Source organism: Gobio gobio (genome assembly GCF_949357685.1).
Source record: "Gobio gobio genome assembly, chromosome: 6".
In the NCBI taxonomy this organism is placed as follows: Eukaryota; Metazoa; Chordata; class Actinopteri; order Cypriniformes; family Gobionidae; genus Gobio; species Gobio gobio.
Genome location: NC_137102.1, coordinates 9274629 through 9301730, shown reverse-complemented (window position 1 = coordinate 9301730; position 27102 = coordinate 9274629). Strand labels below are relative to the sequence as shown.

General features: G+C 36.1%; 1 pseudogene across 1 annotated transcript in view; it reads right to left on the bottom strand.

Annotated features, from left to right (window-relative positions):
- The window catches only part of LOC307127955 (carbonic anhydrase-like), a 79592-nt pseudogene extending 52861 nt beyond the window's left edge, over positions 1 to 26731 (bottom strand). The window contains exons 1-2 of the transcript in view: positions 26719 to 26731; positions 24988 to 25158 (exon numbers count right to left, since the gene is read on the bottom strand). The product of the transcript in view is annotated as a carbonic anhydrase-like (transcript). The remainder of the gene's footprint in view (positions 1 to 24987; positions 25159 to 26718) is intronic.
- Between the last annotated feature and the right edge of the window lie 371 nt (positions 26732 to 27102).

Sequence of the window (27102 nt, the reverse complement as noted above, 5' to 3'; positions counted from 1 at the left end):
CAATGTGTGGCGGGAGTGCGTGACAAAAGACCGAAATGAGTGACTGTCACGCTCAATGCGTGACACTTGAGAGCCCTGAAAGAGTATGAATAAAACCAATAAATCACCACCCTATCATTTAGCTGTTAAATCCACAAGCACTTGAATAGTTGTTAGCAGTTACATCATCAGTTTGAATTTGTATTTTAATTGAGTGACATAATGACATTACATCAACACACTTTCAATTTACAAATCATATTTCAAACGAATTAAAGTCCATGTCACATTAACTAACCAATAGCTGTGGGACATTTTTGAGAATTAGTCACATAAATCTGTAGCGCATGTTCACACCATCCCCCCTCAAAATGCGCGCCATGATTTAAAATGGCATCTTTGTCAAGTTGCACAAAAAACAATCGGAAATTACATGTCTCACAGTTGAATGGGAAGAACTATAAAGTGTTATAGTGCGTATGTGGTTGTTAACAGCCTACATTCAATGTTTCAATTGAATTTGTATTTTAAAACAGTGACATATGTAATATTACATCAACACACTTTTAATTTACAAATCATACTTTAAACGAATTACAGTCCAATGTCACATTAACATTTCTAACCGATAGCTGTGGGACATGTTTGAGAATGAGAATGTTAAATCTATAACACTTATGACTAAATCTATAGCGTTTATACACCTCTCAAAATGCGCGCCATTATTTAAAATGGCATTTTTGTAAGTGGCAAGTTGTACGAAAGACAATCGGTAATTACAATATGTTTAAATTGTATTTGTATTTTAATTCAGAGACATAATGACATTACATCAATTAATGGAACATGAATTGATGTAATGTCATTATGTCGAAGGCAAAGGGTTTAACGTTACTGTGAATTTTATTTAAACTGCGATTTACAGCGATTACAATTAAATTCATAAAAGTTAAAATGCACACTTCAAACCCTTTTACATTCGACCAGCCACAATTTAATAATAATTAAAAAAAAACCTGAAAATCCTAAATAAGCTTTATGGCATTCTTTGTGCACAAACTCATTGAAAAGTATAAACTTGAAGTGATACAATATTTTTTAATTAGCAAAAATCGTATCAATATCTGCAACTTACCGACCGTCTTGGGACATGACCGAGAATGGTTAGTTTTATACAGGTATGGTGTTGGCCTTTGCCCCCCACATCCCCCACCCCCCACCAAAAAAAAAAAAAAAAAAAAAACGCGCGCAATGATAAAAAATGGCTTCTCTGTGCCTTAAAGTGTCCATGTTGTAAAAAAAAAACAAAAAAAACAAAAAAAAAAAGATAATCAAGCAATTAAATGGGGAAATTATAACGTTTTATTTATTTGTTAAATCCGTATGCAAATTATTAATTATATTGTGGTTTGCAGTATATTAATATATTTTTTTATTGTAAAAGCATAATTTACATTGAGTTAATTAAATAGACTTTACAGCTAATAAAATAAAGGCAGCAAAATGCAATACGCTAAAATGATGATGTCATGGTCATTTTATGGTTCTATTATAATATTTTTTTTGTCTTAAAATTTTTTTTTTCATGGAGCTATTGACTTTTAGCCTAGTAGCCTACGTGTACTGCAGTCAAACCACAGTAACCATACTACACTGTAAAAAATATTTTCTTCAAACCTTACATTTATAAACCTCATAGTGAGTATTATCCCTTTATTTTTTTCAGTTAAAATGTCTTCATGTCTTAAATTAACTTGAATGTAAGTGCACCACTGATCTATATGGCATAGATCAGTGCTCTGCACCCTTTATTTAGTATATGCCTATGTCTAGTGCGATTTGTGAACATGGAGAGAGGCGTTTGAAAAAATATATATATTTGAAATTAATTCACAAACCTCAGTGGACTATACTTTTGGCAGCTGTTACATTACCCTTTTAAAATAAACCTTGAGCTTTTAAGTAGCTATTCGAGCCCGCTTTTTTGACAACTATTTACAATTATGCTACTAATTCTTAATTTCTGATGAGAATGCAAAATTATGCAAAATTAATAGGTAGATATTCTGAATAGTTGAAACCTGCATATTCAATCGCGTTTGCTCCCTTTTACTTCGGTACACAATAAAACTACTCCAAAAGTGCGGACATTTGGAGAAATGTATTCACGCGTTTACCTCATATTTGTTTAGATAGAATAGAACCATCATTTAGAAACTCGCAGAAAGACATTCTCTGCCGACCTACTCATAACTCCATTTAGCCTTAAAACGTTAAAATGTCAACAAACTTACAAACTTAAAAATTACAGGAAGACTTTATTAAATTACAAATATTTATTTTATTTTTTCCTAACGAAAAAAAGACACGCACACATCCCAGCGGGCAATTGATGTCAAAACGACGTCAAATTGACATCAAACATTGACGTCAAAAAACAGGTCAAAAATGCAAATCAAATTGATGTCAAAAACTTGATGTCAATTTGACATCCACACATTGATGTCTTCCGGACCACCAAAATAATGACACAAAAGTAATAATGTAAGAACAATTTATTCATCAGGCTTATATGTAAAAAATACTATTGCATTTTGGTACATACAATACAGGATTTTGTATCTAGAAACAATATAAAGCAAATTAAAATAGCATGGAAAAAGATGATTGATGTAGATAAATGTACACCTAATCTGAATCTGAACACAGATCAATCGCTGCCCATTCCCCCATATCTGTCAGGAGCAGATATAGTTCTTCATATGATTTTGTTTATATCAGCCTCTGAAGATGCTGGGCTTGACTGCTGTACAGCACCTGAATGAAGATGGAGCAAATATTGTATTACTCGTTTCACAGCATTCAGAGCATTAATACGATTTTCAGCAACCATCACTTGTTTATCATTTATTCACAAAGTAATTTAAACTCTCTAAAGCTAGTGTTATACTTTCTGTGTTGTGCTGCCATTCTAATAATAAAAGACTTTAACTACAGTAGGCTACTGACAGAACTGATCTTTAGCAAACTGTGTGCCGGTTTGTTTTAGCCTATTTATTATTTATTCCACGGTAAGAACACCATAGTCTTGTGATCTGTGGATGAAGAATTTCTAAAAAAGGAAATGATGATGACAAGGATATTAAACTGAGCTGAAAGGTACGGTGTGTCTTTAGCGCCTCAAATACTATGGTGCGTGTCCACTGGTGTGGAGCAGAGCGAGTGTTTTCATTTAATTCCTATAGAAGCTGAGCTTCACGCTCGCACGTGAGGGAGAAGCTCAGCTTCCAAATGAACATAAAAATGAAAACGCTCACTCTGCTCCACACCAGTGGACACACATGCCTAGTCATAGTTTTCAGTCACATGACTGTTGCGAGCCCTGGAGGGCAGCTCCTGCTGCACTATTTCAGTCACTAAAAACAGCAGGACGTTTTTAAAACGCTTAAAGGGTTAGTTCACCCAAAAATGAAAATTCTGTCATTAATTACTCACCCTCATGTCGTTCGAGACCCGTAAGACCTCCGTTCATATTCGGAACAGAAATGAAGATATTTTAGTGTAAAGCTGATGCTGAGAAAGGCTTCAGATAGGCCTCCATTGGCATTCAGTACATTTCCTCTCCCAGGACGCATAAAAGGCACTAAAAACGTCGTTACAAAGTCCATCTCACCACAGTGACGACAATAGTTTTTGTGCGCAAAAAAAAATCAAAATAACACCTTTATCCAAATTGTTCTTTCCTTCCGTGTGTGCCTCCACGACGCATGCGCGAGAATATGACGCAGATCCGGCGTTCGGACACATGACCCAGAAGCGATTTGTTTACAATCAGAGGAAGACGCGCGTGTCTAAGCTGTTGAATTCTACATTGATCGTGCTTTAAGTCTCGGCGTAGTTCTCAAAATTGGACTAAAGTGTGCATTTCCTGGATGCCCGAACGCCGGCTCTACGTCATATTCTCGTCCATGCGTCATGGTGCTTAGTGTATGGAGGCCTTTCTGAGCCATCGGATTTCAACAAAAATCCGTTGTTCATCTTAATTCGTGTTCCGAAGATGAACAAAGGTCTTAGTGGACTAATGTAGCATTAGATTTCTATTTTGAATAAATGTTGTTGAATAAAAAAAAATCTATATTAAGCAGTACAACTGTTTCCATTATTAATAATAACTGAGCAGCAAATCATTCGAATGATTTCTGAAGGATCATGTGACACTGACAACTGGAGTAATGATGCTGAAAATACAGCTTTGATCACAGGAATACATTACGCTTAAAAATAAATTCAAATAGAAAACAGCTGTTTTAATACTCTTTCACAATGTTATTGTCTTTACTGTACTTTTAATCAAATACATGCAGTCTTGGTGGGCATTAGAGACTTTTTTCAAAGATATACAACACCAACACCAAACTTTTGAACGTGTATGTTTGAGGTTTCACTTACTAGTCACATGGTTCATAGCACCTTAAGAGATGTTCAATAGGAGATCCACTCCAACTCTGCTACGGTGCAGGGCTTCAACCTGGAAAGCATCAACATAAACAATTTATCACAGAGCAAACAATATTTAGTATACAATGCCAGGTGTATTAAAAGGAAAGAAGCTACAGCAGAGGTGAAATGTGAGAAAGAAAGGTAAAAAAAAAAAAGATCTTTCTCAGAAAAGAGAAAGATTAATACAGAACATATTTCTGTTATTCTTAGGGTATCAGAATTTATGTTTTTAGTTACTTATTCATTTAATATTGTTCATACAGCGTCACTTATATTTGGATGTCAAAGCCTTCTAAAATGAATTAAATAAATAAAACATTTAATATGAGAAAATAAAGAGAAGATAGATGTATGTGATAGGTGAAAAATATTGTTCAAATGGATATGAGATTAATTAACTTATTCAGTTCACCTGTGTTTCCTACTTCTCTGTCAGCAGCTTCCTTCAGACATGTTGGGATCTTGAGAGCTTTCCCTCTGTTGTAGAGGGGTTATTTTGTCCTTCCTGAAATCACAGAACATTTTTTTTCAATATTTTAACCAGTTTCAGCCAATTTTCGCGATCGCATTTTTTTCTGTGTAAGTGATGTCATCGATTAACATTTAACGTTACTGTAAATTAATTAGCCAACTTCTAATGACCCATTCAATTGGCAGCAAAACCTTTACAAAAACTATCAAAACCTGTCATCTACCATAAATATTTGATTAAAAGTCCAAACTTTTATAAACAAGAGCTTACGTTAACGTTAACTTACCTGTTCTGAGACGGTTGAGATGCTAATGAACTTCGAAGACACTAAAGTTACATTTCTATAAAGTAAATATTCAACAGAAGCGTCAATTACACGTAAGAAAGGGGTCAGGAACAGTTGTGTGTATTATTTGTGTAACTTTACAGACTAAACTCACCTGAAAGCAGTGAAAACAAAAGCGACAGAGGGAGCTTTGCAGCTTGTCGGTTGGTTGTCAGCTGTTGCTTGCTGCGCCGTTTCCATGGCAACTCTGCGCGCTCCAGTGTTTGAAATCGAGTTGAATGTTCATCGCGCACGCCCATTAAAACACGTCAAAGTCACGCAGCATTTACAAACATAAGCATTTATAATTAACACATTACATTTTACTGCAAAATGCCACTCCTCCACGTGAAAGTGGGACAATTGTGGCACTTTTATCATTTAAGATTTTTTTTATTGTTGTTTTTGCAAACACGATTTTAAAACATTGATTCATGTAAAATATGTTACAAATCCAACACAGTTCGAAAGGAAATGCCAAATGGATGCGTTTCGAGGCCTCATTTAAGAAAAAATACTTAAACTTAAAGAAAAATAATTACTAAATATTGATGTCAATGTGATGTCAATATGACATCAATTTGATATCTAAAACATGACATTGATTTGATGTAAATTGAACGTCAAAAATTTTGGCCAACATGTCCATAAAATTAATTTTAGTGCGGGATTAACTTCCGATTTTCACCCAATTAACACTGGAAGAAATTGCTGTCCAAACTGAATTTAAAATGGTGTGTACAGTATATTGGTCAAGTCTTGACTCATATTTGACGTCAAATTGACATCAAGGTGCCCGCTGGGATGCAACCAGGGCCTTTACGTGCATGCTATTCTTAAAGCTTCATTCACATGAAAGTAATCAGAAGAACACTGACAGTGCGAACAGCGCTCGGCTATATTTCAAAATATGGATGAGCACACTTAATGTATTTATTTGTTGTCATATCACTATATCGAGAGAAAAACATGCGCTGAAATTAAAAACATATTTGATTACACTGAACATTTATTTAACCATAGCATATAAGTAAATGTCTTAAGTTCTTTTTTCTTCGCAATTTTTGGTGTTTTTAATTAAAATGAGACAAATCTTATTGTAATCATCTGTTATTTAACAATTGAGATCTAACAGTAGAAGACAGAGCCGGGGTTAATCACAGTTGAGCAAGTGGGGCATGTTGTCACACTGCGTCAATGAGCCCCTATTAGAATTATTCTATTCTATATTCATTTTTATTCTATTCTATACTTTGAGAAACCATGAAAAAAATCGAAATGAAGTGTGGCCAAGTATGGTGACCCGAACTTGGAATTTGTTCTCTGCATTTAACACATCCAAGTGCACAGTAGTGAACACACACACACACACACACACTCAGAGCAGTTCGGTGCCTTGCTCAAGGGTCTCACCTCAGTCGTGGTATTGAAGGGGGAAGAGGGCACTGCAGTTCACTCCCCCCACCAACAATTCCTGCCGGACCTGAGACCCGGACCTTGTAACCTTCAGGTTACAAGTCTGACTCTCTAACTATTAGGCCACGACTGCCCATGCTATTTGGCTACAGTTGGTAGCTGATGGTTGTTGTTGTCCTCCTCCTCCTCACTGAAACTACCAAAATTCACTCATCACTAAATTAAAGCTTAAAATGAAGGCCTGAATCTTTCAGGGGCCGTGCCACAAGTCAAATTTATTTTATTTGTTTTACTTTTGCTATATTTTCACAAATATTTGGTAATCCTCATGTACCACTGTCCTCTCTTTTGCTAAGAAATAAATCTCTTGACAGTTCTCTCCCAAGTAATTAGCATTAAGTCTGAGAATGATTCAGAGGGCTATAATTTTAATATTTTAATTGTTAATAATTTACTTATTGTTAATAATTAATTTATTTTTTTGATTTTTTTTAACCTGTTGATCCAAAATGGCCTTAAATGTTACAACAGTGGGAAAAATGACATATCTAAAGATTCCTAATATGTCTTTCAGAGAGGATGTACACATTTATGTTGTTCACACACACACGTTTGTTTTGCCATCTTAGTGAGGACATTCCATAGGTGTACATTCCAACACAAAAACACTCACACTTTAGCTGGACAATAATTTTTTTCTAGAGCTTATGTACAGCCAGAACATCTCTTCTATTAATTTCCTACTATCACTGTAAAGCTGCTATCTATATTGTAAAAATGCTATATAAAAACACACACGTTTAATATTTTTCTTAAATATTATTCAAGCAGCATTTTGAGAATGGTAACCAAATGAAATTCATATGACAAAAAGAAACAACAACAAAAATGTTCAGTCAGCTGCAATCCAAATTTAATCAGATTAGATGTACCACAAGAGATATTTATAATGTGTGTATATATATATATATATATATATATATATATATATATATAGGGAGAAAAAAAAATCTTGATACATACTGTTACAAACCTCTCCATTTGTCTCAGGGTCACAATACTTTGTATGCAAACAAAATGACTATCAAAATGGCAAGAACTATGAAGCAAATGGAAACCAACATGATTAAGAGGTAAACTGAACTGCCTCACACAGTCTTACAGCCTCTTGGTATATGTCTGTGCCGAAAGAAGTGCTGTTCATCAATGGATCAATATTCTCTCGAAGCACAGCCAGCAATGCATCCTGGAGAGAAGTGGGCGATTCTGGGATTTCAACACTATGGGCATCATCTGGCTGTGGTACAGGGCCATCCCAGTCTACTCCCCAGTAGGTGAAATCAGTCTAAAAAAATTAACAGTATGAATTTCACTTGTAGTGTTTAATATTGGGTTTTTGAGGTTATGCTGAACAAAACCGTGTCAGGCTACTCACTGGATCATTTGGGGTCTCTGTTGTTAGAAGCTGGCCTCCTATCCACAGCTGCTGTGGAGAACGGTTCCCCTCAGAGGAGAGAGGGTGTTGATCCCATGTTCTCCGGAGCAGATCCAGGTGCATGTTGATCCGAGGCAGCATCACGTAATGTAGGCAGATATAATGAATTTCATTTTGAATGTCCAGAGTGCCACTTTCTTCAAGGGACTGGAAGGCAGCATAATAATTTGAAGTGACTGCACACCAGATGTCCCGCCAAAGACGCTCAATCCTCTGGTTGTGTACACTTCTGCCAGTGATAAAACTGGTCTTTTCTATGAAAAACGAAGAAAAGAAAAAAAAATCATTACCATTAATTATCATTACCTAATGGCAAGGTGTCACAACAGATGAAGGCAGACACAATGATGGAATCAACACAAGACTTTAAAAAGGTCCCATGGCATGGATTTTATTTATTTATTTTATAATGTATTTTTATATGTACTTATATTGTTAGTATGATTTTTACATCATAAAATGTCATAGTATAGAAAAAAAATGCCTTTTATTTCTAAATTGATTTTAGCCCTCTGGCTTGAATGCTCTGTTTGAAGGGGCGTTTCTGCTGTGAGCCTTCAGTGTAAACGCCCACTGTTGTGATTGGATGACATTTTGTTTGTATCTGAGAGTTCTGAATAAACACGAGTCCCAGTCACGCAGACCCTTCTTCCTAATTATTCTACGAACTTTGTAACACATGTAATGTACCATTACAGCTGTCGAGATTAATGAATCCTGAAAGTGTTGATTATAGCATTATTTTTAGATCGTTTCCAATCATGTGAATGCAGTGATCTCGTCATTGCAACACGTTTTCTCTCACAAAATGCTTTCACCACAACTAACAGCAAACATGTCATGAATACAGTAAGAGCTTTGTTGAGCAGCATAACAGTGTCATTCATTATAATGGCAGTATGGGTAAGTGTGCAGATACACTCGCAACGTGTGATCCGAACATTATTGAACATTATAAAAAGAGCGTCTAGTCTAATCACACTTTAAATAACAGATTTGTTTAATGCTACTAAGAGAAACAATGTGAAGTTGATCGTTTAGTCACTGGCTTGATTAACGGATGCATGAACAGCATAAACGATTTAGAAAGAAAGTCTGAATGAACTTGAATGGTTAGCTACACATCAGAAACAGTGATCACAGATCAGGCATAAATGAACACTGTTACTCACTGTTTGTGACGGTGCTGTCGAACCCATATGGTAAAGTCTCTTTGTAAAGCCTGTGCTGATATTGCGAGTAAAATAAATTGAATCCATTTTCTCCTAATTCTCTGGGCGGGCAAAGCAGAGGAAGAAGGGGAGGTAACCATTCCCCGTATGACGACATACAGGGAAGATTATGTACATTATATTTATATTAGCTCTATCAGTTGGAAACCACTGCGGCTGCATCTCAAAGAATAGAGAGCATTGTAATAAGAAGCCACTGCATTCCCAGATGGTAGTGCAGAGAAAGTGATGGATGACGAAAGTCACACTTGGTGAAACTGTTGAACAAGATCCGTGAATGGTTCAGTGGAATCGGTGGCGGAATCCATAATTCACTCTTCGGTCTGGTCTTGTCACATGCAAGCAGACCATAGACTGTATAAAAAAAATATGGACGCAGTGTCCGTGACGTCATCCATAGGATTCTAGAAGTTTTGCAGTGTAAAGTAGAGAAGAGCTGGCAGTTGCCATCTTGGAAGCGCGTCATCGTGTGTCACTCCCGGATAACAGAACATGTGCAAAGAGGCGGGACGTGGGCGGCGCTGAGGTGACGTGATGACTAACAAACAGCAGACAAACGACAATCCACCTGTCACTCAAAGAGGCCTTAATTAAGCAGAACTTTAAGGCTTTATATCATGTAAATGAATGAGTTATAAAAAAAAATTCAACCCCCCCCCTCACAGTTACCATGAAGGGCAAAATTAGCAGAACAGACTAAAACCACAATTTGTACCAGGTTGTAAACATGTGTTCTTCTGCTGTAAAGTTGGGCATTTTAACATGAGCTCAATGAGATTCTGCTCCTTCTGAAGCCTGTCTCTAGTGGCCAGTCCATGAATTGCAGTTTAAGAGAAACTTCGAGAGGCTTCAAGAGAAACTACAGGAGGTGCCACTTGAAGCAGACATGAGGATGGAATCAACACAAGACTTCAATGGCATCTCTTTAACAGAAGACAACTCAGGATCGTAAGGCAATATAAAGTATTCAAACGGGTAACTTAAATGAAAGTAAAAATGTCTCTTCGTAGCCAGATGAAGCCGGAGGAACACATGATTACATGTAGGTAGTCAGGCAGGTCATTAGTATGAGTGGTGAGAACAGACAATGAGTAGGATGAGAAGTATGGTATTTGTAGCAGTCCTCAACGAGTGCCAACTGGGTGAACTTTGTGAAAGAATTCCAGGCACAGACAACACAATTGTCCGCAAGTCTAGAAAATGTGAGTTGTACAGCTATACAGCTGTACATTGTTGAAAACGACGTTTGTTGTGAGCTTCCTTAAAATATCAAAATAACTGGTGAACGGGAAGGAATGGCATACTATTTCATTCAAGCAGTGAGTCTGTGTAATTAATAATACTGCATTCATTTGTAGAAATGCATTTGTCAACTTTGGCATTACTAACAGTCTTCATGGCTCCTCGTGCTATTCATTCAGTTACAGCACAAAACATTCCCAAAATACAATAAATAAAAAGCATTAAATTATTTAATTTTTTTAATTGAATAAATTACAAAAGGATAATTCTTAGATAAAAATAGGTTTAAAATAACATGTACTTATGACCTATTCTTTATAGTTACCTGGTCCACGAAGAGGGTGTTCCAGCATAAAACGGGCAACCTCCACATTCTCTCCCCCTTTGTCACTTCTTACCCTCACAGGTAAACCGAAATTTTCTACAGCAGCAAGAAAGCAGCTCAACACAGTTGTTGCCCGATTGTTGTTGCTGGCTCTCAGAAACATGATCTTGCGGCTGTACCCATCAATACCGCCATGAATAACAATTCGCCAACTGTACAAAAACAGACATAGAATATTTGCATTCTGGCCTAATGTGTTTGCAAGAAACTCATAGGATTCATAAAAAGTTGAGGCACAAATAATACAACAGGAAACAAACCATATAAAGAAATCTCACTTGATCAGTTTGTGATTTCCATCTATGTGCCATAGTGCCAATGGTGCTACCACACAATATGATCTTCTCTGTACGACGTTGAGCTGAAGTCCTCGTAGAACTGTCCCCACTGGATCCACAGCTTTAAGCATGGCTAGTAGCCGTGATCGTTGTACTCTAGTGGTAAAAAAAGTGTGTAAAATAAATAAAACATGTAAAGCATCTGATGTAGAATACACTCAGAAGCATAGAATCTTTCGTTGGTATGGGAGATAAACATTAATAAAATAATATTTGAAAATCAATTGTTTCATTAAAGATAGTAATTAAAGCATGTGAGGGTGTGTCTGTATGTGGGGACCGGGGCATGACATCCCTTACAGCTGTAATGTTGCTTTTCCTCTGTTAATAAGCTCTAACCTAAAACCACGAGCTCGCAAAAACCCACAAGCAAGTCTGAAGCCAGAGTTTGGGAACTGTGAAGTAAACTCTTCAAGATGTTGTCTGAGGTCCTCATCAGAGACAACGCTGAATGCCTGTCTAACTGACAGACTGAACTCACGGAGTCTTCTCTTGACGGTTGATTTACTCACACCCAATAATCTGGCCATGTCTGGGACGGAAAACTGCAACTCAAGCAGAAACTCCATCTGGTCATACGTAATAACGAAAGTTGGGCGTCCTCTGTCACCGGTACTTAAAGTCGGAACTCGAAATCGTGTGGTTTTATTATTTATGTTTGCTTGTAGAAGATCACATGCCCTGGATATTTTTTCAACTGTGGCATCGATACAGTCATGAGGCAGACTGACACACTGCAGCAAAAATGACATAAGGTTTTCAGCCTGCTGGAGAACAGTTTCTGTTTGTTCAGAAGGGTCTTCTTCAATTTTTTCACCGAGTAGGTTTAGGAACCCTGCCAACACTTGCTTGATGTCATCAGGAAGTCTATCAAAAAAAGAGAGAAGTTAACTTTTTATAACAACCAGAAAGTACACAAAATTATGTTTAGATAGCCTTTAGGCTGACCTACTCACGCTATCAACATATTGTTTATTATGTTTGTCAAATGGTTTGGGTTTACTTCTGCCTGAATTATTTAATTTAGAACTTATTGAATAGAGTGGTGTAAGAGTCACATTTTTGTAGTCCAAAAAGATCTTCCTGAAGTCAGTGGGTTTTTTGAACAGGGTTTTGGTTAAATGGCTGAACTAAGGTCTATGGTGAACAAGATCAAGACCCTTTCACGTTTTATTCTATGACATAACATACATCAGTATTACCCTATCCGTGATTTTGTGCTAATACATGTCTTGAAAAACGGTGGCTAAATGGGACTACAGAGGCTGTCGAGGAGATTAAATGTCATCAGCCAAACAGGTAACCTCAGTCTGCTTTTACAGCCTCATTATGCTTATAATTCTGCCCTTACAAATTATTCTGACTCAAACTTCCAGGGAAAGTATTTGTAGATAAAGACTGAAAGAGTTGTCAGAAGCTAAGTGACAGTGATATAGTAGAGTTTGTTTAGCCTACATTTAGGCCATGTCCACACGAAGCCAGAACTTCCCCTATCCAATCTTTTTTTTTTCCTCGTTTCAAGAAATATCTGCGTACACACGAGAGCATGAAAACGGCTCAAAACGATGTATTATACATGCCAGGCCAGTATGTGTCGCTGTAATTCTGCCACAGAAATACACTAAAAACGGAGAAGAAGAGTTGTGGCTAGAAGGGGTACGGCAACAGTTGGAGGTGAGGTAAAATCTCACAATAAAATAACAATAAATAAATTTGCTACTTACCAGATGTGTTTTATTAACGCATACACCTACCCCAACCCTAAACATACCCTTATAATAATGCAAATACAGCAATTAAACAACGCAGTATTGATGTGCGCATGCCCAGTGCTGTAGTTGTATTCCTTCTAGTCTTCCCCGCGCAGGACGTGGTGTGATGACATCACCGTTTCACAAAATATACGGATTGGCTGTACAGACGAAACCGCAAGGGTGTCGTTTTCAGATTTATCCACTTTAGGACCCGGTTTCAAAAAATAGCGGTTTCAGTCTCCCAAAACGCCGGATCCGTGTGGACGAAACGCCAATACGATAAAAAAATGTATACGTATACAGTGATACGCGTCTCCGTGTGGACAGGCCCGTAGCTTTTTGCTTCTAGTGACTGTTTTGTTGAACAAAGAGCTTGTATTTGTTTTGTTATAATCCAAAAGAAAAAAATCTTACTGGCTTTTTCTTGAGGGAACCAGTGTGATGTTAACTGCTAATTGGCATACAAATTTACGTTCCACCACTCTATAGAGGGAGGGGTTTTAATTTAGGGCAGGGGTTTTCAAACCTGTCCTGGAGGACCCCCAACCCTGCACATTTTGTATGTCTCCCATATTTGACACACCCACTTCAGGTCTTGCACTCTCTAATAATGAGCTCATGACATCAATCTGGTGTGTTAGATGAGGGAGACATACAAAATGTGCAGTGCTGGGGGTCCTCCAGGAAAACCCCTGCTTTACACCTCCTGTCCATCGCTCGCTCATAGCAGACTGACGGATAGAGAGGAGTGGTTAAAGGATATACAACCCGAGCCATCAAACTGACGTCATCAGAGAAGGAACACCATTCCAGAGCGGAAGTTTTCAGACTTTGATTAAAGATTACCACATCAAACTATTTTTTCCTGTGTATTAACTTGCACAGATTGATTTTTCACCACAAGACTAGTAATGTGCACAGTTAAAAAAGTAAATAGGCCAAAAAAAAAATGTAGTGGCCGTGGTCAACCTGTAACTTCAACTGAGAGTCCGATTATAAAAAGAAAACAATTATTTATCATCCTACTTGATGTCTTAACCAATTGTGTTTGTTACTATATACCTCCTGTAATTTCAATCTAATCAGACCATTGCTCACTGAGATATGGGTATTCATGTATCCACACCTACTGGCGGCCATTATGACAGCTGTCTGAAAACTTTCACTAAAAGTGTAGCCCCTTAAATGTGGGGGTTTTTTTTAATTGATTTTAAACATTTATTTTGGATAAGTATAACTTGTACTGCAAAATGAAGGGATTAATGTATCGACTTTTGCATATTATAACATGGAAACTGGATGTGGGAAATAATTAATTCGATCAAAAGATAGTTTTAACAACATAGCGCGGATGCTACATTGTTAGTTTACTAGCTGTGTAAGATTGTGTGCTACACTAATATAGTCAGAGATGGACAGTAACTAAGTAAATTTACTTGAGTACTGTACTTAAGTTCACTTTTTGAGTATCTGTACTTTACTTGAGTATTATTTTTTCTGGAAACGTATTACTTTAACTTAACTACATTTCTATCAAGGTCCTTAAAGTCGAAAGTCGTTTCTGTAGCAGCTATCAAAGTCAGTGGATGATTTTCTCTTCTTTAAAAGGTTTTTTTTTTTTTGCAGACAGTAATCACTCTTGTTGGGTCATGTGAAGTTTCCAAACATTGAATACTGACCAGTTTAAAGCAAAATGAAAGAAGACGGTTCCTCAGCACAGTGTGTGCACCCATGGCCATACTTAAAAAAAAAAGATTAAAGATTAGTTTAGTTGGCATACACTTGACGCATGTCTCATAAAATATTCAAAAATTGTAAATGTCTGGGAGAAAAAGAAGAGTAAACAGTTGAGAATATCGGATGTGTATCAGAGTATAGAGTCTGTGCATTTAGCCTTAAAGTGACAGCAGCTTTGTAAAGAGCTTTGTAACTTTTATACAAGTATTGAAATGAGCTTAAGGTGGTCGTATGCTAGCATGTCGGATGGAGCATCACTGACTGGCTTAAACCACCATGATGGCATAGAGTGCATTTATACAACAATAATAAAATAATGCATTGACATAAAGAAAGGAAATTTACTTTTGATACTTAAATACTTCTAAAAACAAATACATCTGTAATTTTACTTAAATAAAAATCTGTTTTTAGAACTTTCACTTGTAACAGAGTAATATTTGACAAGAAGTACTTTTACTCAAGTAATAGAGGTGTGTACTTTGTCCACCTCTGAATATAGTACTTCGCAGGAATTACTGGCTTGTATTGTTTAAATCCATTATATTATACATTTACAGTTTATTGATGTTCTGTGGTTTTACACTGCTGTAATTATTAAGGAAATCATATTATTGTGCGGTGAACTTAAAGGGTCACTACTATGAAAATCACACAGCTTCCGTGCGACATCAATAAGAAAAAGTTATTGAGGTTCAATATTTATAAAGGTTTTTTTTTAAAGTTTAGTTTTTTTTGTAAAAAACAAGAATTTTCAATAAAACACGTGAGCTTAATGGCGACAGGGGTGTGCTTAAAGGGTACAAACATGTACCCATTAAGCACAGCCAGACTTTTTGCATTTATTGATGTATATCTTAAATGAAATGCTTTTGTCATTTAAAATAAAATATTATTGTGTGAGAGCTTAATCTTTTATTTTAACATAACTTATTGTACTGAAACCAATACCCTGTGCACGAAAATGTCTCCATGTATACTTTGGTGACCTTATGCTGCCTTCACGTGCTATCGGAAATTTGATAATTCCGTGATTACGAGCTCATTGCCTTCAAGTTTCAAAATGTGAGGGCGTTCATGTGCAATTTGTACCAAGGAAACTCGTATTTACGATAATCCCGAGAGCACGTGAAGGCAGCATTAATATGTTTACCCTACTTGACAATATTAGATAGATAGACTTATAATTCGTTTAAATAGTATTTCAATGTTGGCGTTCTCAAGCCACAAACCTAACTGAAGCCTAAACTGAAACAACGACCTAGGCCTGATAGACAGCTAAACAATGATAACAAATATGCTGGAAAAAAAAATAATATTTTGTCAATAAATTACAGCTACTATGTCTTAAGAAACTTACGCGAAATCTGCTTCCATTCCTGCAACTAGTAACCTAGTAGGCTACAAATTAAAACTTCGAGATACCCTTAGCTGTAGCGCGATGTCATATACGCATGCGCAATACCGATCTCTGAAATTAAAATGCGCATGCGCTGGTCTTATGGTATTGAGATGTTCTAACCTGTGTAGTAGTAGTACTGATAATAAATGGTAATACGAAATTATTGATGAATAAGTCCGTTTCTCTCTACATGCAAAACAGTTAACATTTTAAATCACACGATTTTAGAACATTTAAACCAAAATTTGATATATTAAAAGCATGTTGCCACCAGAAGTATTATTTTTTAATGTGTTATATAGAACATTTTAAATTTTATTTTATTCCATTTTATTTTATAGCCATTTTAATATTTGCTGTTGAGTGGAAGCAAAAATGAGTCGAGTAATTATCTCTGTAGTTTTAATCCTCAAGGTACAACAAGGTCTGTAAACAACAGTGTTGGGGAAGCCACTCTGAAACTGTAGTTTGACAAGCTACAAGCTACTTATACATGAAAGTAGTTAAACTACAATCAAGCTTCCCTTCTAAAATAGTTAGATACACTACAAGTTACTACCAAAATGTAGCTAGCTACATCGAAACTACTTTGATTTTTTTTATTAAATTGCATATTTACAAAATAACTGAATAATCTTTAATGAAGAATGTTTTAAGTTAAGTGTTTGGGGTTTAAAACAACACAATGCAATACAATTATGATAAGAGTAAAGTTTTATTTCGTAAACTATCCAAATATTCAATACTCAAATGTAGTCTATATCTCAAACTGACTGTCAAAGTGCAAAATTGCTACAAAAGTCATGTCACATCAATGCAAGAACAAAATATAAGCAACTTGGATATACTGGAGTAGACAAAAATGCATATATATATATATATATATATATATATATATATATATATATATATATATATATATATATATATATATATATATATATATATATATATACAGATACAGTGAGGAAAATAAGTATTTGAACACCCTGCTATTTTGCAAGTTCTCCCACTTGGAAATCATGGAGGGGTCTGAAATTGTCATCGTAGGTGCATGTCCACTGTGAGAGACATAATCTAAAAAAAAAATCCAGAAATCACAATGTATGATTTTTTTAAACTATTTATTTGTATGATACAGCTACAAATAAGTATTTGAACACCTGAGAAAATCAATGTTAATATTTGGTACAGTAGCCTTTGTTTGCAATTACAGAGGTCAAACGTTTCCTGTAGTTTTCCACCAGGTTTGCACTGCAGGAGGGATTTTGGCCCACTCCTCCACACAGATCTTCTCTAGATCAGTCAGGTTTCTGGCCTGTCGCTGAGAAACACAGAGTTTGAGCTCCCTCCAAAGATTCTCTATTGGGTTTAGGTCTGGAGACTGGCTAGGCCACGCCAGAACCTTTATATGCTTCTTACAGAGCTTGGTTATCCTGGCTGTGTGCTTCGGGTCATTGTCATGTTGGAAGACCCAGCCTCGACCCATCTTCAATGCTCTAACTGAGGGAAGGAGGTTGTTCCCCAAAATCTCGCAATACATGGCCCGGTCATCCTCTCCTTAATACAGTGCAGTCGCCCTGTCCCATGAGCAGAAAAACACCCCCACAGCATGATGCTGCCACCCCCATGCTTCACAGTAGGGATGGTGTTCTTGGGATGGTACTCATCATCATTCTTCCTCCAAACACGTGTAGTGGAATTATGACCAAAAAGTTCTATTTTGGTCTCATCTGACCACATGACTTTCTCCCATGACTCCTCTGGATCATCCAAATGGTCATTGGCAAACTTAAGACGGGTCTGGACATGTGCTGGTTTAAGCAGGGGAACCTTCCGTGCCATGCATGATTTCAAACCATGACGTCTTAGTGTATTACCAACAGTAACCTTGGAAACGGTGGTCCCAGCTCTTTTCAGGTCATTGACCAGCTCCTCCTGTAGTTCTGGGCTGATTTCTCCCCTTTCTTAGGATCATTGAGACCCCACGAGGTGAGATCTTGCATGGAGTCCCAGTCCGAGGAAGATTGACAGTCATGTTTAGCTTCTTCCATTTTCTAATGATTGCTCCAACACTGGACCTTTTTTCACCAAGCTGCTTGGCAATTTCCCCGTAGCCCTTTCCAGCCTTGTGGAGGTGTACCATTTTGTCTCTAGTGTCTTTGGACAGCTCTTTGGTCTTGACCATGTTAGTAGTGGGATTCTTACTGATTGTATGGGGTGGACAGGTGTCTTTATGCAGCTAATGACCTCAAACAGGTGCATCTAATTTAGGATAATAAATGGAGTGGAGGTGGACATTTTAAAGGCAGACTAACAGGTCTTTGAGGGTCAGAATTCTAGCTGATAGACAGGTGTTCAAATACTAATTTGCAGCTGTATCATATCAAAAATCATATATTGTGATTTCTGGATTTTTTTTTTTTTTAGATTATGTCTCTCACAGTGGACATGCATCTACGATGACAATTTCAGACCCCTCCATGATTTCCAAGTGGGAGAACTTGCAAAATAGCAGGGTGTTCAAATACTTATTTTCCTCACTGTATATTTATATATATATATATATATATATATATATATATATATATATATATATATATATATATATATATATATATATATATATATATATATATATATATATATATCAGGATAATCAATTTAAAAAGGCTATTATTCACCTGTATGTGCTTGAAGTCTTCGACGCAAACAGCGTTTTAATTTTTTGTTTGTATAAATCAAGTGTAACCTTTACTAGTCAATTTGTGTGAAGTTATCAACCCACTCCTGTACGTCCTTTACATAATCATCAGACGATCTCTTCTCTGTGAACTGTAAAGCCAATAGAAACAATAGATGGCAAATGTAGCTTTTGGTCGCGCTACACCGCTACTTGCTGGAAAAAGTAGTTAGCTACTGGAAAAGCTACATTGTTTTAAAAGCAACTGAGCTACTGACAAGCTACTGAAAAATGTAGTTAAATTAGTAGCTTAGCTACTTGTAGTTAACTACTCCCCAACACTGGTAAACAAATTAAAATACCAGATCACATTCAGGGGAAAATGCAAACATAATAAGAGCACCAAGAAAATAAATCTTGTCAGATGTCAAAATAAAAAAGTTCTTAATGATATTTGGTAAGAAATTATTTAATGGCTATTCTCATTTTCCCACAGTGATCTGTACATAAGGTTCCTCTTAATTTGCTGTTTAGTGTCTGCAAATATGTACATACAAAAAAAAAAAAAACCTGAATTTAAGTTTACTATACAAACTGATCACAGCAGTCAGATCAAGCAGTTGCCACTCAAGTGACCATTAATATTTAACTTTATGAATAGTTGTCCTTGGGGCTATAGTGATTGCCGTCACAGATGAAGCAGTCTGCTGAGCAGTAACATTCAAACTCCTTGGTCGAGTTCTGGGTTCTCCAGAGGCCACAGCTGTGATTTTGTAAAAAAAAATCATATCCGTTAAACGCATGTAATATCTTTTTTTTTTTATAGCCTAATATTTTTACTCTGCAGTGGTGCAGTTTTAAGGGGACATATGGCAATTTTAAAATGTATTTGCAGAAATTAGTAATGATATTTATATAGCCTACAGATTTATTTAAAATACCCAAATTTTATGAAAAATTCACATTAAATATCTAAATTTCTCAGTTTAATTCATGGTGAAAACATGAATGTGCATAGTTTAGTGGAAGATTGCTGCCATCTACTGGAAAACAGACACTTCTCAATGAATAGTTTCTGCATGAATGAGATGAAATTACTCTTGCTATTTGTGTTTAGGCTGTAATGTGGCATAGGTGCTATTTTTGTATAGTTTATCTATAATCAGCCTTTAAAAAAAATAAAAATAATAATATCATGAATATAATGATGGGGTAGAATGGACTGGACATCATATAAATCAATAACAATAAAAATAAAAAACCCATCAATGCATTACAAAAATTAAACAGTGCCAATGTTTCCACAACTTCTTAGACTGATAACATGTAGTGCTAAACCTTGATACACGGGGCACCAAGTCAAATTTTGGCTAGGGCAGCAAATTGGTCAGGGCCGGCCATGGGAGCCAGGAATGTTTGCATGATAAAAAGTCTTATTATAATACTAGTAAAACCTTCATGACTGCAATTGAACAATAAGCTAAATAAATGAACTGTTCAATAACTAATATGTAAAGCTGAACATTAGGAATAAAAATGCTGATAACTAAACAATATAGCATAACGAAACACGGCAAATGGTTAATTATGCTGCTATTACGAAAATTAAATAAAGAAATAGGCCTAAAGAAATAATCGACGAACTACAGTAAAATAGCGAGGCATAGGACATAAACTGTTTTGTGTTTATAATAGTTATTGCATGTAGGCTATTATCTCGGATATCAAACATACTATTCTATTATATTCTTTATTTGCCAGTAAATGCAATCCTGATCGAGTTGGCGATCACTGTTGTCCAACTAGTGTTGTAGTAGGCTACATTAAAATTATACATGATAAAAACACAATAACAACCCCAATAATAATTATATATATATATATATATATATATATATATATATATATATATATATATATATATATATATATATATATATATATATATATATATATATATATATAGGCCTATAAAGGCTATCAAAAACGTTTCCCCACGTATTATCTTTGTGGGATTAAACAAGAATTCACACACGCATTTACACACTCAAATAAAATCACAGACGCAGACGTCACGGTATAAGCAGACGCAAATGTCACGTTCATTGAGAGGAATGAGTGAAGTGAAAGTAAATTGTGCAGTGCATTCGCTGACACACTGCACTGAGCCGTGTTGAGTAGCGTGTTATACTACGTGTTAGCGAAAAAAATTAATTATAACTTCACTGCTACACGTGAATGACGCGTAACGTCTGAGTGGACACTTCACTGCCACACGTGATTTGCGTGACGTCTGCGTGACGTCTACGTCACGTCTACGCCTCGTCTGCGTCTTAAATTGAATGGAATAAATAGCAGGAAAAAAAAAAAGTTAAGACGTTGAGTGAGACGTTCGTTGAGACGAGTGCATGTTGCAAAGTCATATTAAAGAACCCATCGGAACGCCATAAAATTGTGCATTCGCTGACACACTGCACTGAGCCGTGTTGAGTAGCGTGTTATACTACGTGTTAGCGAAAAAATTCAATTATAACTTCACTGCTACACGTGAATGACGTGTAACGTCTGAGTGGACACTTCACTGCCACACGTGATTTGCGTGACGTCTACGTCACGTCTACGCCTCGTCTGCGTCTTAAATTGAATGAAATAAATAGCAGAATAAAAAAAAAATTAAGACGTTGAGTGAGACGTTCGTTGAGACGAGTGTATGTTGCAAAGTCATATTAAAGAACCCATCGGAACGCCATATGTGTGTGGAAATGTGAACACAGGCAACTCTGTCAGGATTCCGGTGTGATCGATTGCTCTTTTTGTTTGTTTACCTTTTGTGTTCCATGTGTGCACTCGGTCTCCTCCCTCCTCGTTATCCCTGATTGTTTTCCACAGCTGTTGTGTGTTTGTTTCTCTCTATTTTAGGTCCGGGTGTGCTGTGTTCTGTGCGTGTTCGTTGTGTTTCTCCCGGGTGTTCGCTGCCATGCCGTGCGTGACTTTTGTTGGTCTTTGATCGTGTTTTCTTGTTTTCCACTATGTTTTGTCTCCATGACTCAGTGGGGAATTATGTACACCTCGGCTTCAGCTCTCTCCCGGCATTATTGTGAGTACACAGTGTGACGCTTCCTTGGATTATTTCCTTCCGGACTAGTCGGATTCATCTTCTGTCAGCGAGTCTTGTTTTTAGACTGGGGCTGACAACTCCTGGAACTCGGTACTGTACACATCAGTGAACAATTAATGTTTTTTTCCCGCTCTTCGGTGTGTCTCATTTTTTAGACAAGATCCGTTTTGGGCGTGAGCGGTACTCCTCACTGTTCTGAGTTCCTGAGACCCATTCTGGAGTATGCATCAACATCTGAGTTCCTGAGACCGTTCTGGATTGTGCCTCAACTTCTGAGTTTTCTGAGAGCCAGATTGGAATTAGACTCTATCTTTCTCGCTGTTGATTCTAAATAAACTTTTACTTGCATAAGATTCCTCTGTCCTCACAAACTCAAGGCACAACTCTGGTTCAAACGTACCTTCTTGAGTTTAAAAGCATTGCTCACTCAAAACGAAAACTCCCTCATCGTTTTATCACCCTCATATCTTATCAAACTTGTATGACTTTCTTCTGTGAAACAAAATATTTTGAATAATGTTGGTAACCAAGCTACATTGGACCAAATTTTATGGATAATAATTACCAATAACCATCTCAAAGCTGAGCGGACTCTGTTCATATAGCCAGAATATCTCCATGTCAAATGTTGTTTAAAGGAAAGGCACAAAAACAAAATCCTCCCTTTTTAAGGCCTTTTCAGTGAATCAATGTATTTTTCTTTTACAGATCCAGCTGATTATTGGAGATTTGGAAGAGGATTGCTCATCATCTGCTGTGTCTGTCCCTTCTGGTGCAGAATCATGGACCTGTTGTATGTTTGATTTATATTTCTTATTACACTATATAGCTTGGATTCTGAATTAAAAGGTAAATGTTTGTCCACATATATTATCAGAGCTATATGGAGCCCTCGGGGGTCAGTTGAATATAGAGGAAAACAATATAAAACTTATTTGGAAAATACAAAGTAAATACAAAACAGTATATGGCACAATTTGTTATTTTGTTATAAGGTGAAATCATGACCTCATCATGATATTAGTAACCCTAATTTACAAGAGAAATGCAATTTTTAGTTTTTCAAATCCTCCTGGGGGCTCTGAAAAATTTGTTTACATAAATTTACATCTGAATAATACAAGTTTTAGAATCAATAGTGAATCCGTGACAATCTTGTAAATGTATCAGTTTTGTACTTTTATTTTCAGTTTGAAATTGTATTCAACTTTAAAAATTTGATGAAACTGTTCTCTGTATTTGAAATGTATTATGTAATGTATTTACAGACTGTATTTTTGTCTTCCAAAATAAAACTGTAAACTTAACACTTTATTGAATGTTTTTTTTTATTGTAAACTTTTTTTGCAGAATTTAATACTGTCACTTTATTGAAGGTGTTAATCAATCATAATAATCTAGGAAAAATCAGTAAAATAACAGTTTTACACTGTAAAAAAACGGTAAATGACTGGCAGCTACGGCTGCCAAACAAACACCGTAAAATATCTAAATTTAAACAAGGAAAAAATCTGTAAAATAACTTTTTCACTAAACTTTTAATGTAAAATTATTGTTTTTGCACTTTATTTGAATTAAGATATTTTACCTTAATTTTATGGTTTGTTTGGCAGCCGTAGCTGCCAGTCATTTACCTTTTTACGATTTTTTTATTTATTTTTTTATACAGTGTTTATTAGGCCTTTATTAACCCCCAAGAGCCGTGTGGCGCACTATTTGACGGACAGATGCATTTTTATGGACTTCAAAAACAGAGCAACAATTACTGCTATTATAAAGCTTGGATTAGCCTGGACTTTTGTAATATAACTCTGATTGTATTCGTCCGAAAGAAGAGTCATATACACCTAGGATGACTTGAGGTCTAATTTTCATTTTGGGGTGAACTATTCCTTTTAAATATAATATAATGAATATTATATAATGAATTATAAGTTCAGATCATATTGTACGAATATATGTTATGCATCCTTAATGACATGTAATTCTCTACTTCCTTGGTAGACTGAAAGGTTGCCTGCTGGGCATGTTAGCGTGAGTGGACTACCATATTCAATATTCACGCCTAATATTTCAATTAGCTCCTTCTTTCATCTCTTTTCAGCACGCATTTTGTATGCAGAAGGTGTTATGTGTTAGTTTTATTTAATAGTGTTTATGTAGAATTCTTTAAAACACATCTTTTCCAAGCATAATTATGTGTGAGTCCCCTCTTCAAATGGTCATTAAAATTCAGCACATGTTGCTCTCATTGAGCGACCGTGGCATACAGCATTGATATGTGGCTCTATTCTTTCTCTCATAATAGAATACATTAGCACTTGAGTCCCTGATTTCCACTAGCAGAGGAAGGGACACATTCACTGCTCATATAACAGTTTTGCATCATTTGAAGATTTCATGTAGATAAATTGGAGTAAACTGAAAGGGATTTCAGTGAGAGGCAAAGCTGTAGTGTACAATGACACGGTAATAGAAATTCACGAGTTCATAAGTTCACGTATAAGCCTCATTGTCCTGAGATGGAGAGGACTTAAGTCGCCCTGGACTTGTTAATAAATGAAGTTAGTGCTGAATGGATAGAAATAGGGAAGGAGAAGGTGTGGTAGAGGACTTTCACAGCTGAATATTGAGCTGTTTATATACTAAAGCATCATGGTTGACAGAATTGAATGATCAAGTGTTTTTACATGCAGATTTTTTACACTTGTTATGGGTTCAAGGACAAAAGATTAATATTTTAGTACATGCTCATAAAATTAAACCAAAACGTGTCCTGACAAAATCCCAAGAATGTTGATAAATATCTGACTATGCCAAGGTAACATGCAAATAAATAAATACATTCTCAGCTGTCTCTTATTAATAGAGGTTGAAAATATAAGCACAAAAAGCAGTAGTAGACTAACTTGAGCTGTTGTCGTCATCAGCGAAATCCACTTGGAATGAATGGCCATTGTTGAAGATGACATTAGCGGTGGCGGGGTCATACTTCAATTTGAGACTCTTCAGAGAAGGGTTATGTTGTGTTTGGGTGGGTACGATATCAATGGGAGACTGCCTGGGTCCATTTTCTGGCCCTGAAATGACAGAGCGAGAGAAAAAGATGAAAAGCCGAGCATATGAAGATAACAACGTAGTGCCAACGCACAACAAAAGTGTGTTTACATTCCTTGCGAGATACATGGACAGCAAATATACACCGTGGATACGTGCAGCTGTTATCTCGAGGAGATGATTTTACATTTAGAAATATTTTTTATCGGTGTAACCTCTTTTTTATTTAAGGTTAACATGCAGACAAAACATTTTATTCATCTCAATTAATCTCATTTTGCTTTTGTATAGCTTATTTAGTTTTATAGCTTACAACTTGCTCCTGACAGAGATGGAGGAAGGAAGGAAAGAGCGAAGGCTAACGTGTTTAATGTGTAAATTACTTTGATCAATTCTTTTCTTTTTTTATATTTGTAATGACAGGTATAAAAATAGGTGTTTAAGTATTTCTTTCTTTTTTCTTTTTCTTTTTTTTTTTTGCACTATTTTATTTATATGCGTGTTTTTTTAATTAGTATTATCGTGGGGGTTTTTTTTTAGATTACATTTTCTTGACAAATAGGTGTTTAAAGATAGTTCTTGATACCATTTTAGTTTACCATTACCATATAACACATATACCTTTTTTTTATTTTTTCAATATAATCTAGTTTAAGTATTTATTTATTTACAATAGGTGTTTTAAGATGTTTCTTCATACTTGTATAATTTTAAATATATATATCCATTTTTTATTTTTTTATTTAAAATGTGTGCCTTTTTACAAAACTTTTGTATTCAAGTTTCTTTGAACTTATACTTGTGCACTTTAATATTTTTTTTTGGTTGTGTTTAAAGTTGTTTCTTGATAAATGTGCAATTTTCTAAATAAATATAGTTTCTTCATATTTCTGTCCTTTGTTTTTATATCATTTGCAACAATATTCGGATTAAAAATATGTTTTAAGTTATGTTTTCATTTTCTTCAAAAGTTTTATTATAGCCTAAATGTTTTGTATCACATTATCCATTTGCTGTCATATCAACACAAAAGTGGTATAAAGGTTATTCAATTAACATTAATAAAGGTAGACATTTCATAATAACATGGCAAGAATTAATCGGGCCAGCTTTGGCGGGCAGTACGCATTAGTGACGGCCCGATTCCGGCTTGATTGCGGCAGCGTCGGCAAGTTAACGGCTGCCGCATCTGGCCCGATTGATTCGGGCCGGAATCGGGCAGTGAGTAAACATGCATACGGCCCGAGTGCGGCAGACGGAAGCGGGCCGACGGGTAAGTCTCCGGCAGTCGAGAATCAAACCGGAACTGGCCCGAGTGTATTTTGCTATCTGGGCTGTGTTTAATAATAATGAATAAATACTTTTCCTTTATATAGATACCTAATGAATCATAATGCATCAAGATAACTATTCTTTGGTCGCTTTTTAAAGCTGTTTAGATGTTGCGTTAATGTTTTTCAGTGTAGAATGTAAAAAAAAATAGATATACTTTTAATGACTGCTAAATTATAGGCTATTTGAAATTAATTGAGCAACAATCACATCAATTTAATCCTGATAATAATTTGGTATCCTGATCTTACCTCGTTTGTCCATAACCCCAGACGTGACACATGATTCTTTGTGTCTTTCGATGTGTTCCACTCTTCCACTTGTAAGACCCGAATGCAAAAGACCAGCGACTGTTCCTCCAAACTATGTCAAGCCTTTATATAGAGTTCCTCTGCTGGTACTAGTACCTATCTCATCCCAGTGGGCTTGGCCACATAGTCTCCGGGTAGCACAGGAGGAGTCTGTCAGAGGACACTTGAACAAATCAAAAAATCGCACCTCCCGTCCCTTTAATTCGCAAGTTGGGCATCTGTAGCTAATGGTGAAACTGATGCGTTACGTCGTTTGGCCTCGTTGCATTATTCAGTTGCTGTCATCTGGTGGCTGAAGTGGAAAATTGCAATCGATGGCTCTGT